Source organism: Artemia franciscana, chromosome 11 (genome assembly GCF_032884065.1).
Source record: "Artemia franciscana chromosome 11, ASM3288406v1, whole genome shotgun sequence".
Classification (NCBI taxonomy): Eukaryota; Metazoa; Arthropoda; class Branchiopoda; order Anostraca; family Artemiidae; genus Artemia; species Artemia franciscana.
The window spans coordinates 25,967,671-25,983,222 of NC_088873.1; the positions used below are offsets into that span (position 1 = coordinate 25,967,671).

Below are 15,552 nucleotides of genomic sequence, written 5' to 3' on the forward strand. Positions count from 1 at the left end.
TATGGGCTGTAGTTCCTCCTTTACTAGGATGCAATTACTGCTGCAAGAATGATGTATGTTTTTGTGCCATCCAAGGTCTTGGCTTATGGAGCTTGGTTTTTGGCAAAAGCTTGACCCAAAGAACGTAAATACATGAATAGATATTTCCTGTTTGATAGGGCTGAAACTTGTAGGACAGGAAACGAACAGCCTAGACAAAAAGAAGTTATTAGACTGAGAATATATTTGAGCTGCCCAGACCAAAAGTATTATTCCAGCTTGGAATATTCTCAATAATCGTAACCCTTACTCTGGACTTCTTGACCCAGGTGAAAAGGCGATCCAAGAATTAATATATTTCTGGTTCTCGAACAAAGGAACAAAAACATTTCAAGGTTTGCAGACTTGGTCGAGAAGACCCCAAAGAACAAGTAACTTTCACCAAAAAAGCTTAGGTGCGTGGAAACTGTTTTTGTCATCCGATAAGCTCGATCCGTGCAATGCAAGCACCATTTACCAATGGGACTTCAATACACAGCAAATTTGTCTGAATGACGATAGGGTAAAAAAGCTCCTATCCGTTGGGCTTGAAACTCAACAAGTATTACAATGAGTCCAGGGAATATCAAAGCACGAAAGTATTCCTGTTTAAAGGAGTTTTAATCCGTGAAAAAAAAGGTAAAACCTTGCAATTAGTTTTCTATCATAAACCAAAGACTAGCCATATCAATATTATGATGGATGGTATTGTACTATCGACAGTCAATCGACCCTCGGCATCCAGCCTACTTTAGGGCTAGCGAGTATTTTGATTGGAGCTGCGGAATGTCGGTGATGCGGTAAAAAAAATGATTTTAGTTCCGAATTACTGCGAAGACGAAGCGAGTCCAATCTTCGGACGTTGTACCCTCTATGAACCTGAATAAAAAAAAAAGATTTTTAGTTTCTATATTTCGAGAGCCAAATCACGCCAGTAATCCCAGGCCTAAATGGTTACACTAATGTTTTAGAAGAAAGATAGGCACGGTGCACTTTGTTTGCGCTGAAATCTAGTAAGGATATCTAATCTATTTGATAATGAGAATGAAGTGAGACTGTGGCTTACCCAATACTTCTTTCCCCGTCATAAGTAAAGCAGATAGGTTGTTTGACCACGGAAGAATTTTCGGCATATATTGTTTGACAACCACGTTGGTACAGAGATTAAGCATGTTGTAGCTGTTTGAACCGGAATTCTACCGATATCGTCAATCTTCACAAATGGAGGTGTAGATGGGATATTTGGCTCTTTCAGCATAAACCAGGCAAGTTTTCTTCCTCGTCAAGCTTGAAACTAAAGGAGACAGCACCTTTTGCCCTTGCAAAATGGTGTTGATGATTTACAGAGGCGTAGGCCCTTCAATAAACCATTTGTCAAAACATTCTGATCTGCTTGAATCATATTGAGCAACAGCTTTAGGGCAAGGGGAAAGAGATGGCTATATTTTTACAGGTGTACACCACTTCTGAAACACACCTACTTTCAGCCGGAAAGTACTGGCATCTATGTGATATTTTAGAGGTCAATGTCTATAGACAAGTTGACTACCCCAATTTTTTTAAACAGATGTCTTGTTTTAGCCGAAGCGACAGCAGGCTTTGATGTCTCGAAAATTGGAGATATCCTAGCACCCGAAACGTAAAGGTCAATAGTCTGATATCTTGGAGACATCTGCATACTACCTTTCTGGTGACTACAAACATTTCAGTTTTTTCGGTTACTTCCCTGGAAGCAAGCACAGTCCAATCTTAGGTAACTGTTCCCAGATAAATCGATCTAGTTATTCAAGGCCCAATTCTTGTCCACCGTGCTATTGTTGTAACACCCTTGGCTTGAAAACTTAACCGCCTCGGACTTCATCCCGAAATAGTCCCTCGACAACCGATATTTATTCTCCTTATAAGTGTGACTGGAAGCAAATATAGTATTCTTGATTACCCTCCCCCATGCCAGTGACGCCGTTTCATGATTGATATCCTTGTAATAATTAAAAGTTTAATCGTAACATAGAAACTTGTTTTGATGGAGAAAAGAGGCAAAATTTTAATTTACATCATTTAATAAAATACTTACGTGTCATATCTTCGGAGTAAATAATTTTCGTCTCAAAGATATTTGAAAAATTTTCACTAAAAAAAGCACCTTTAAATAAACCGAATCGTATTATGAATATATAACACGAACTTAATTCTGCCTAATATAACGAATGCTGTAAAGAACAGATAGCTTATATAAAATAACAGCTTATTCACAAACATACTATCAGTTACAATAAAATAGAGCAGGAAACAGATCTTTAATAAAATGATGGAATAAGCTGTTTCTATATTCAACGGTATTCCAGCCCAATGGAAGATAAAAAAACAAACACAAAAAAGTTTACAGACTTTAACTATATATTTTGAAATCTTCTTCTCCGTCTACCCCAAGCCTTTAAGTAAAAGCATAATTAAAACATTATTGCATAAAACTACAGCTGAACGGAAGTTTAACTGAATAGGCTATAACCTAAAATTAAAAAAAATTCTTTTGCTTAGTTTTCCAGTTGAAAAGCCCATAAAGCTTCACAAATATTCCTGCAATTAATACATTTCCTCAACACAATCAACACCGAAATTAAGACATTAATTTAAAAATCGTTTTTCAGCAGATGTTTTTCCAAGGAAAACAAAGAGTAAATATTAAAACCTGAAAGAAGCGGATATCAACATAACAAATCAAACTTAATTGAACAGATATTACATTAGCTGAATAATTGAAACCATAAGTGAATAGGAATTAAAATGAATAATCAAGTCAAACTGAACAAAAGCAAAAATCAATACGGATGAACAATATTTAAGCTAAAACAGATAAAACTGAAAGAAAAAAATAGTTTGGTTGAACATATTTTTGCTAAGTGGCATAAGATATTTTAGAAAATTTTACCAAGTTTTGGCACTGATTTCAAACAGTTTTTAACAGGAATCTCGAGTTTTCGTGCAATTTGTTTTTCAACTTTTCATCGTTTAAATCTAAAATGAAAGAATATGTTTTTTTTCAAAAGTTGACAAGCTTATATATCTGATTGTTCAACTATTCTTTTATTATAATTTATTGATTTTCAAAACATGGAAATAAAGGCATTCTTGTTTTTGCTTGTGCATGTAATCTGACCCCACCCAACTCAACCTGTATAGTTCAACATACTCGATCCCGATTCAACCCAGTTTCCTTCAATTCAACCCCATAAAACTAAATCTCTGTTTCAATAAATACGTTCAACTCAATCTCTGTAACTCACCCCCATGCAATAAAACCTCATTTAGCTAAATTCCTGTGCAACTCACCCCTCCTTTAACTTAACTTCATTGAAATCAATTCTCATTTAATTCCCCCCCCCCATGTAACTCGACCCTCATTTAACTGAATTCCATTCAAATGAACTCCCGCTTAATTCAACACCGATTAAAACCAACTCCATGCAGTTCAACCCCTGTCAATCAGTCCCCAAGCAAGGGAAATCCTGTTTATGGAAATCCTTGTTCCAACCAAACCGATTCGAGTCAATCTCATTAAACTAATTTTTGGTAAAATACATTATTTATACTCTGTTTTGTAGAAATATGTGGCCGGTATTGGAATATATTTGAACCAATACTGATAAGAAGCTCAAGATTTGTTTCTCACTTCGCTTATTTTGCACACTGACTACTTATAGGCAGGATTGCGACCCCCCAGTGATTTGTCATTATTTCTAATGATTTTTATATTGCCTTATTAAAAAATCACTAAATCAGCACATAAATCACTAGATTATTGAACAAGATCACTAAATCGACCAGAAAATCACTAAAACCTAGTAATTTTTTCCCTCGTCGGGTGACAACCCTTCTTTTAGGCCAATATCTAACGTTACAATATCTAACTTTAAGTTACAGTCTAACGTTACAAAAATTGTACAGGGCTTAGCCTTTACGTAAAATCACCATATTTAAGGCTTTTGTAGCAACAAGTTTTACGTAACGATTTATATGAAAAAAGGTAAATAGGTTAATAGGTATGAAAGGTTGACAAGTGAAATCACTAAAATGTAACAAATTTATCGCACATATTTAATTTCATATATCCATTTTTGCCTTCAAAGGAAAATATTTACATGGGGATGATGTAAAAACGTATTGCATGTTTGCAGTATATTTTCTCTTTCTTCAGCTACTATGATTTTTGGACCTGCTCGTGTGCCTGTAAATTTCTCTGCATAGTTTTTCCGTTTAGGGGCACAGAAAAGGGGCAGACAGAATATTTCCCCTCAGACTAGAGCGTCTGAAATTGCAAAATCCGGAAATATTACAATTGTCAGTTTTGGGACATATGGCAGTAAATTTCAACGATATGTTTTTCTGACTATTTTTTAGGATAAGGCAAACATGCCAACCGATTTACCATCCGAAGTTCTTTGCAAATATAGCAATTGCTCCCAGGAAATTTCACCCCAGATCAACTAATGCCTGGATCCAAGAATAGAAACAAAACATAACTGTTTTTTTTTTTTTTTTTAACTGGTATTATTAGCCCATTGATAATAAGAAATAGGTACGGAAAATATAGATAAAAAACAGTGAAATTGTCAAATTTTGCATATAGCAATGTAGTATGTCCTCAAAATATTTTAATATTGATTTTTAGAAGTCTCAGCAATTCTTGTTTTTCAGTGTCACAAGAAAAGAATGTTTAAAGTATATTAATATAGTTTTTAAATATATTTAAAAAAATACATAAAATGTATTGTGCTTAAGATACTTTTTTTAAATTAAGTGCAAATGAAACTTTGTCCTTCATACAATTTAAAGAGGGGTGGTGCCTTGCTCTTATTTGTGGCAAATTCTCCTTGCTTTAAATTTAACTTCATTATTCTTTTAAATTCTCTCGTATTAGGACTAATCTACTCATACATATCAGTGAAATTCTTTCCTTTTTTGTTGGATGTGATTGTTGATTTTAACCAGAATTCGGTTTGAGTTTTTCATTTATTCATTTATAATAATTTCTGCTCATTTTAAGTATGGATTATTCGTCAAGTTACTTTTTTAAGAAACTGAAAGAGCCAGAAGAAAGTAGTGATTTAATAGTAACTCAGGCAAATCAATGTTTGTAATGAAACTCAAACACAAACGTACAGCCTCTGTCAACTGTCTAATCAACTTGAATTAAACGACTTGATACGTGAACTTTAAAGTCTCCACAAAAGCATCAGAGCTAGCATCCATGTTGAAGAGAAACTTATTGGATGGATGCACAAGAACTTCTTTCTACAGAAATCGAGACTGAAATTCCCTTCTTTTTCTCATAGAGCACTCTCAATTGGAATATTATCAAGATATCTAAGGTATACTTTCTGGATTGGGTGTTACTTAATATGGTCCAGTAGATTTGAGATTGTTTCTTCATAGTATAATGAGTAGTTTAGAGCGTTGTAAATGTTTATAGAGCTCTTTTACTGGGACAATCAGGACAGAAACATATTACAGTATGAACATAATCATGGTATTGCTAACATGTACTGAGAAAAACTGAATTATTTGTGTTGATCTTGAAGCAGGAAATTTTCGTCTTGGTAAGAAAAGAAGGTTCACAAAATATCCATGTTTTATTTCAAGGTTTGACAGTGGAGCCAAAGAAAAGTATTGGGATTAAAAATATTGTCTAATTCGTAACAACAATGAACCAAAAACACCAAATGTACCTATAGTTTAATAATTAGTCAGGGCTGAATCATTTTTCCACCTTTTCACGTTAAGCTAGGACTAAAAAAGTAAAATGTGGAAACATTGGATAAAAACAGATAGAGAATGTTTCGTTCGACTTGGGCATCTATTCCTAAACCTATTATGGAAAAGCCTAAGCTGGTATATTCAACAGGATTCAGATTCTTACGTTAATTCGTATTGAAAACTTCAAATGAACTATGGATGAAATGCAGGAAGAATCTTTGGTGGCTTTTGTTCAAATTATAAGGGCTTGATGACAGAAAATCCCAAGATTATGAAGCTGATGTTTTTAGAGTGTTATTTGCAACAGAATGGTTTTAAGACGTGCACACAAGGTGGTAGCTTCCATTAGGATGCTCAAAAAATGAAAGAATGTTACCAAGAAACATGAAAATTTATTAATGCAGTGGCGCCAGTGGGTATGGGAGGGGGCTTCACAACCCCCCCCCCCCCTGTCGATTTTGATAACACCTTGTTCTGTATTTTACTTACAAAAAGAATCTGTTGGTATTTTCAATAGAAAAAAAATTGAAAGAAAAGGAAAACCCCCTTAGTATTTGAAAAATGTATTTTGTTCCCTTCAAAATTTTATGAATTGGCGCAATTGGGCACATTGCAGCTGACTACTATTGGATATTTAGGCTGACTATGCTGAAGAACCATATAATCGCAAAAGTTACAAGTGCAGCTCTCTACCACAGTTAGTTTTATCTGGAAATTAAATAAAATAAAACAAGTTTTTTCAATTAGAAGTAAGGAGCGAAGTTAAAACTTAAATTTAACAGAAATTATTACGTATATGAAGGGGATTGCCCCTCCGCAACACCTCGCTCATTACAATAAAATTTATCAGGATTTTAAAAAAGATTCATATTGTTTAGGTCAAACGATCCTTGTGTTTCAGGAGTCGTTCTTACAGAATTGGGACCCAATTATAAGTTTATTGTAAAGAACAAGGTGTTAAGGAGGGGGCTATCCCCTTGCTAATACGATCACCCCTGAAAAAAAAACACATCCGTGATCTTCTGGCCAAAAATATAAAATTCCACATTTTGCAGATAGGAGCTTGAAACCTAAAAAGTACGGTTTTCTGATATGAAAAATCTGATGGTGTGATTTTCAATAAGGTTTTATGACTTTTAGGAGTTGTTTCCTAATTTTTTTGAGAATCAGGTGAATTTTCTCAGACTTGTAGCCTTTAATGAGTAAGACTAGATTTAAAGAAACTTATATATTTGAAATTGACACAATAAGCCAATTCTTTTGGTATATCTATTGGTATCAAAATTCTACTTTCTATAATTTTGGTTACTATTGAGCCAACTCCTTACTTACAGTTTGTAACCACAAACTGTTATGATTTCTATTAATGTTGTCCGTATTTATCATTCTTCATAATTTATTTAAACATGTAGAATAGGAAAATTGTTTCAATGCATTAAATAAAATGTTACTTTTGCTCTATTAATCTTAACAATTTAAAAACTATAAGTTGAAAAGGAATCGAAAGACATTCAAATCCAGTTAGGTTAAAAACAGATATTATTATCAATGCACTAAATTTTGATACACAATCAAGCAAAACTTAGAAGAACTCAAAATATCGTGAATCGTAGAGTGGCTGTCACCCTCTAAAATCTCTTAAAGGCTAGAATGTATTTCTGGATGATGGATTTTTTTTTTGTTTACGAGTAAGCTTAGTTGACAGCTTTAAGACCAAAAGAGTTGCATTAATTTGGAATATAACGCGTCAAACTTAATTTTTGTATGAGAAGTTGCTTAATCAGTATGTTGCTTATAATGTCCAACAGAGCTGTTTAATCAGCTTTTTCACATTATACAACACCAATACCTCCAGGATTTGACAAGCTCAGCAACTCTAGATTTTGATGAAATGTTCTTTCTTACAAATTAATAATATTGTTATCTTTTCGTGCTCCCAACGCGAGGGCTCCATTTAGGTAATATAAAAAAATAAGTAGAAATAGTGATAAATCACTTGGGATAGCACTCTTGATTCCCTTACCATCTGACGGATAAGCGGATAAGGACGCATCTCTGCAATAACCCCTTAAGTGTTGCTGATCAAACAAATCCCAACAGAAACAAAAAGAAAGTTAGCAAATCTAAAGACATTACCCGTGGCTACTTTTTTTTTCTTAGTATCTCTTGATATATGAAGGTATTCAAAATATTGTTAAACTTGGGTGGGGAGTGGTTGATATCAGCAATCCAAAATCTGTCTTTTTTTGCCATCAGCCTCAGTTTGAATTTTGCACTATGGATGCACCATACTTGAAATAGACTTCTTCAGTTTATACGACGATCTTTAGATTCTAATCTTATTCCTGCAGCCCTTTTTCTTGATGTAAAGAAAGCTTTTGACAGCCTAACACACAAGATCCTCATTGGTAAACTTTCTCATCTTGGTGTGCGTGGGGAAGCATTGTTTTGGTTTTCGTCATACCTAACTGACAGATTTATCGCCACGGAAGTTACAGACAAAGAAGTTCCAATTGAATAGGGAGTACCCGAAGGTTCTACTCTTGGATCAACCCTCTTCCTCATCTATGTGAACGATCTCTACCGACTTTTCAACACCCCAATTAACAATGTTTGCTTTGGATAGTGTGTCAAATCTGACTCTCAGAATACATTGGTGTTCACATCTGATAGTCGAGAAGAATTGATAGCATTTGCAGATGACACTACTTTAGGTGCTGCAGCCTTAGATGAATCATCCCTTATTCTAAAGCTTCAAGCAATGCTTGAGAAGATATTTATTTGGTTTAACATTAATAAACTAGCTTTAAATGTAAAAAAGTCGTACGTTCTGATTTTTTTTTCTCGCAAAGGTGTGAGCTACCTCACAATTGCTAAGCTTCCTACACCAAGAGGTTCCATAAGCCCCTTCCAGATAGATATGGGTGATTCCTGGGAGTTCTTTTGGATGAATATTTATCTTTTAAGTGGCATGCTCAAATAATAAGAGTGACAATTTCCCGTGAACTTGAAATCATCCGAAAATTAAAGAGTTTATTTCCTTTTCCTATCCTCCGTCTTTTATACTTCTCTCTCATTTAACCTTATACAGGTTACTGTTCGTCTATGTGGATGTCCACATTTCCTTTGGTCCTTGCTCCTATTCACCATCTTCATGAAAAAGCGGCGAGAATTCTCCAGTCGGCTACACACACTCCTGTTGACCTCCTTAAGGTTAAAGATATTTATGTTTTATCTCTATCTTCGTTGGTATATCAATACTCCAGGGAGATCTCCCATGTTGTTTTTTCGGACTGCTCAAACTAGTAGGGGAAGTAAATTAGTATACAGTTTGAAACTGGGAGGATGTGGTGATTCCAGCTACTCCCTCGGTTCGTTCAGACTTCGGTCTGGCCGGGTATTGTGGGTTGTGCTTGGAACTTGGCTCCCGCTGAGATCTGGCAGTCACGAACACTCTGCTCCTTTAAGAGACAGATGAAAAGTTTCTTATTAAAGGTTTCTTATTAGAAGTTTCATATGGTTTGATTTTTTTTTTGTTGGCGTTGCATCCTCGATGACGCAGAGAATTTTAAATTGTTTTCTATTGTCGGGTGATGTGAGGGTCACTGTTTCGTGGGGACTGCCAGTGAGTTTATTTCCTTTCCTTATAGATTTATATTTAGACGTTGTTGAGTATGTTTATGCCAAGTTTTATCATTCTTTATTTATTCTATGTCGTTTCCCAAATAATGGGCCATTGATCCCTTTGGGATATTGTTTTTGTTATTGTTATTTTATGGAAATAAACGGAACTTGAGCTTGTAACACTAGCAACACCATCGAGTACTTTTAAGTTTGTCATTTTAGTACAGGCAAACTAGACTTTACCTCAATCAAATTACAACAGAAGTGATATTTACACCATGTTACACAAAAAAAAGCTGAACAATATATCTAAAGTTGCACATTCTAAGCCGACACAAAATTAGTTTTTTTGTGTATCGTGTCAGTTTTCTCACTTTCCTAGCAAATAAATTAAGCTCCGGTAATTGTTCATTTCTCTTGACCTGAATTATTATTCGAATGTAAAAAAACGAGACAAGTGCAAAAATGGAGTCAAATTTGGTGTACGGTATATAAAAAAAGTTTCATAATCATCAATATGTGATTTTTACGCTTCTCGTTGTCGTGACCCTCTTTTTTACCAGACCATTTTTCGCTGGCTACATTGTCGGTTTTGAGATCTAATAATTAGTTAGACTGAATCTGATCGTCGCTGGCGCTATTTACCTGATGGGTCGGCCTATGAAAAGTGATTGTAAAATGTTTATTAAAACATGAAAAATATTAGAAAAGGGAAATCATTTACGAAAATAGTTTTCAGTCACTGACATTTAAAATCCCTCTTAGAATAAACTATTAACAACACACAGACTAGTCTTCAAAACTGATAAAATTATCGAATCATCTTCATAAGCATTTGAAAGACAAGATCAAACTCAGACTAGTATTTACAGCTTATTCTTTGATTTAGATAACTAAGCTTCGACGTTCTCCTCATCATTATTGCTTTTGATTCTTGGAGAGTTAGAACATGCTGTTCCTTTGCACGTTTTACACGCTGCAGTTCAAGCTAATCAGTTTTTAAAGCAACTAAATCTCGTTGAGCTACATTCCAGTTGACAGGAGCCCTTCACGATTTTCAGAAGCGGACGAAACAGACAAGAAGCAGGTAGAGCGTCTTCTCCAGTAGCCCTTACTTCCTCCTTCGAAGCTGATTTGAGCATGAAGACTGCAGCTGATGTACAAAAATCGGCATCTTCGGCCTTTTCCCACACTATGGATCCGTGAAATAAAGTCACAGCAAAAGATGACGTGAGCAAAAAGAATCAGATGGCATGTCTCTTGGCCCAGTTTCTCTTTTAATTTGTGAATATTCCATATTCAGGGAGCTTTGTTCGAGCTTTGATCGAATACCGGCAAGAATCAACAGCAGCTTGCAAAATTGGGACATCCGAATCAACTGGTGCCTGGACTACGGTGAAGCCCCTTGATCGGAGATAAACAGCCTACTCACAGATGAACCTGTCCTTGTTTTATTGCAGGACAAGAATTCATCCTTTTTTTTACCTTCAATCGCATATCGCCTGTAAAGAAGATATCACGGCCGATTATACGACTTCTATTCGACTTTCGATTCTTTCCCGGCCTTGGAGCCTTATGGGGGAGATTGTCTTGAAGCAATTTTTTGTTTATGGGTTTTATTGTTAAATAAAGAACTCAGAACTCAGAACTGGGCCATATCCTTCATGATAGCTCTGCCACCGTAGACTTCAAACATAATAGTGACAGGTGGATACTCCTGGGTCACGTAAGTAGCATAATGGTCAAGGATCTTGGAGTATCGTTCGTGTTTGGCACATGGAATTCTGTGCAGAAAAGCTCCGCCGTCGATGAGATATTGAATGCCTTTGGGAAGGGAAGTAGAGTGCTCCTCAAGATTGTTAGCCTGTGTTATAGCCTTGGCAAACTCTAGCTTGTTCGGAGACCGGAGCATATAAGAACTACCAAAAAGTGATGCTGGGTAGGTACAAAGTTCATGTTGAAAGCACTCAGATTCTGTGATATTGATCTTCTTTGCTAGCGTGATGAACTTCTGAAAAAGGAGAGTGGGTCGAATCTTTGGTAGTCTCCACCTGGATTCTGCTTTGTATTAATTTGAACTGCCTGTTGTTTTTCGTCGAAATACAAAACCAGCGACTAGCTTTCCAGACATGGAGTCAATGATGTTTAGGCATAAATCTCTGTCAGAATCAACGTTGGCGGATTTGTAGGCTGTCAGACCACTGGTTATGTTTCTTAGTTGAAGATTCTCGTTAAATGGTGATCCTTTTTCTAGGAAATCGATAACGAGCTTGGTGTCTTTACAGTCTCTTAGCTGCCTCGGCTCGTATGTTTCCTTATGTTGTTCACTAGTTCCATAGAAAACATGTGACCTATCGTCCATAACCAGATTTAGTGCATAGCAGACTGGTTGAGACAGAACCCATAAAAATATTTGAACCACTATCATACCAATTCCATCGGTTAGGCCACCAGCCATTTTAAGACAACGCATAACCTCCTGCTCAATGACAAGATCCGTAGAGAGCCCAGCCCAGAATCTATGGGAACTTCAGATCATATGTATCCCATTCCAGAAGGCTTGATAAACGACAGGATGGGTTTCTTTGAGCTTGGTCATTCACTGGAGGTAAAGCTGGAAGGATTTTGTGTAATTATTGTGGCCACAAACCGCCAGATAAGGTAGTATGTCAGAGGTGGATTTTAAGTGGAGATTCCATGACCCAGATTGTTTGACTCTTAATAAATTTCGCACCACGGATACCATATCGGAGTATTTGAACCACTGTTTTGTGGTTCTATAGTGGATCAGTTCCAGTCTCTTCCTATCGATGAAACCCACTATTTTTTCCAGGGAAGGGATACATCCGACAACCACTTCTTTGTTCAGAAGATTGGTGTACAGGTTTCTGAGTTCCAACATTTCTTCAGGCTGCAGAATTGATTCAGTAACATTGGAAATTTTTTCGAGAAAGACCTCGGAAAGCAGAATAGCATTTAGTGCAGCGTCAACCAGAAAATAGTCCCATATTGCCCTGGTGATTGCTTTCTGACTGAGAAGACGGGAGCAGTGTTAGGTTGCGTAGACAAGTTCAAGAACCTTTCTAAGTTATGAACTCTCCATGATGTAGGACATCTGACCCAAGGAAGCTCATGATGGTGTAGAATCCTCCAAGATTTGGAACAATATTTGAGAGCTTACTTCCTGAATAGCAGCGTTGACAATTTTCATGGATTTTCACCACATCAAATTGTGACTTTTTAGCTTACGGCTTTATCCGAGAAATCTCTTGGACAAAGCGTGAGACGAAACGTCAATTCCATCTATTGCATACGAAGGTAATGAAACCGATGTAGCTGCCTTCTATGCGTTAACTGGTCTTCTAAGCGAGCCAACCATAATTTATCAGCTCACTTATTGTTTTTCACCAACAGTAGACGAATTGGTGATAAAAGAAACATGTCAAATGAAAATAAAAGGGTGCATATTGATGAATATGAAATGGGTTTTCTAGCAGACATTACATCAGGTTAATTTGATTTTTGGACTCGGTTCATCGTTTTATGTCAGAATAGTTGCCTTCTGATAGTATGGTGAAAAAGAGGTCACAACAATGAGAAGGTTAAAATCACATATTGATGATTATGAAACTTTTTTCTATTACATAGTACATCAAATTTGCTTTCATTTTGGGGCTGAGCTCTTCATTTTACATCGGAACGGTAATTCATATATAGAAAAACTAAGATTTACGGACAATTAATTTTTTTAGAAAAATCTGAAAATTGGCATGAAAAGTAAAAAAAACTAGTTTTGCGTGGACCTAGGATGTGAAAATTTGGATATGTTGCTGAGCTTTCCTTATCTAGTTTGCCCATGGTGTTTAGTTTTTTCATAAAACAAGGTGTCCTACCGTTAGTCTCATCAGCTCAGTGGATATGTCGAAAACCGGTCACTATGGAGGTAACATTACTATTTAGCAAACGGAAGTTCATTTTCAAAGAGTATACTATGGTTCTAACCCGTCAAGTAGTTTATCTATGACTTTTACTATTCCAGCACGATTAATCCGTTTTGTAGCATTATGCTGAAAGCAACCGTCAGATCGGTAGTGGTGTCAAAGGTATTTCAACTCTTCGACTTCTTCTAGAATGTCAGCTTCAACTTCTACCGACGAAGCAAGTACTTTATTTTCTCTTTAATAGATAATTATTAGCTTTGCCTGCTATTTGAAAGATCAGAATTTTTACACTTTGCTTAGAGTTTTTGATATTTTGAAACTTAACTCCTATTCGATCAGACTGCCATGTCGCCAACAAAATTGTCGTCACAAAGAGAGTGGCTTTGGTTAAACTGGAATCCACTACTAAAATGTGAAGATTAGAAAGATATATTTTATGAGAATAGTATATATTAGGTTAACAGTTCCAAAACACATCCTTGGTGAACACGAGACTTTCAATCAAGTCATTCAGAAAAGTCCACATTGTTAGAGAACAACAATAAGGATGATGTAACACAACAATAATATGGATGATATTGTAATATTAACCTTAATACCACAAGACTTTCAATTTGAATTGCCCAAATTTCTAAAGGGTCTCTATGGACTGTACTATAGTACATAAAAAAGGAAAATCAAGATACAAATGATGTAAGTTTCGTCAGGCTTGTCACAAGATAGGGAATAATAACAAGTTAAAAGGTAGAAATCAAATGAGGTTGATGGTTTCATTCTGATCCCCCTTTCTTGATAAATAGGGTCAATTTTGTATTCTTTTTTCAACTGTTTATTACATTCAGTTTGAAAACATCTGGTTGCATTTGTAATGGAATTCTTATTTATGCTGGTGTAAAAAATTTTTGGCTGTTTTGGTATTTTAATATTTCAGTTTGTTTTCTCAGTGCAATTGTTGTTGAGTGGAAAAAGGTAGTTTGCGAGCTTGTGGTTATAAGTTTTATCCAAGAGTCTAAAATGGTTTTCTGTGTTGAAGGAGAATCGCAAAGTCCAGTAAAATATATACCATTGAATAGGTAACCATAAACTATTTCGGTTGAATAGGTGACCATAAACTATTTCGGTTATGACAACGATTACCATGTAATATTACGGTACTAAAAAAGGACATTAGCAGGTTGATATAATACATTTCTGTGCTAAAATTATTCATGGACAGATGAAGAAGACCGATATATGCAACAAAATGTCTTACGACAGCTGTTTGGGATGTAGACACCATTTTCAAGAATAAACAGGCAACAAAATGGATTTTTGAACTTTTTATGAAGTCCAGAACATGTTTCTAAAGGTAGAGGATGTACTTTTTAACCTATCTTATCTCCATATGATCCATTAAATAAGTTTACGACTGGCAGTAAACGATGAATCTACCATAAAAATATCATTCCAACTATACAATGTACTTCATTAACTGTACTTGCAATGTATTTTACATACTATAACATATTTTTCAGCGTATTTTGTCGTTTTATGACTTATTAAATAGGTTTATAACATGCAGCCAACAGTGAGTCTACCATAAAGTTGTATACTAGCTATACAAACCATTTCGATACTTGTCACCTTCCGGATGCTTGCGGCTTATTCACAATAAATCATACACATCGCCATATTTAGACTTCAATAGATCTATGATTCCCATAACTTTCACTCATATCGCCCTTTTTATTAAAGTCCTACAACCCCTTGAAAAATGCAGTATATCCCCTTAGGCAGAATCCACGTACGTGCCTGACATGAACTATCTTATCTGACATGAACTATCTAACATGAATTATAAACGTGCTGAAACAGCTTTGAAGTTCCGGGGGGGGGGGGGTTGACACAATCAGAGACAACAAGCCAATGGAAGCATTAAGAAACAAACAGAAATAATTGGAGATGAGCAGACTTTTCCATAGGTCAGGTAGTTGAAACACAATTACTTGTGGATCATGCACCAAATACTGTTCGGGAACGGATTCTTTCAGGCAAGTACCAAGAGCAATAGATTATAATCAGTCAGAATTAAATATTTATGTTCTTAGTACAATATTATGTTCTCTTATAGGCAAGGGTACTATCTTCAATGATTTTTCTCCCGAGTTAATTAATTTTTCTCCTTTAAGTAATTTTCCAAACTTGGTTGTTTTCTGCTATTTTTGTTCAAAATCGG

At 35.6% G+C, this 15,552-nt stretch overlaps 1 protein-coding gene across 11 annotated transcripts in view; it reads right to left on the reverse strand.

Annotated features, from left to right (window-relative positions):
* The window catches only part of LOC136033020 (uncharacterized), a 408,980-nt gene that overhangs the window by 107,779 nt on the left and 285,649 nt on the right, over window positions 1-15,552 (reverse strand). The gene's annotated exons all lie outside the window — the stretch shown is intronic.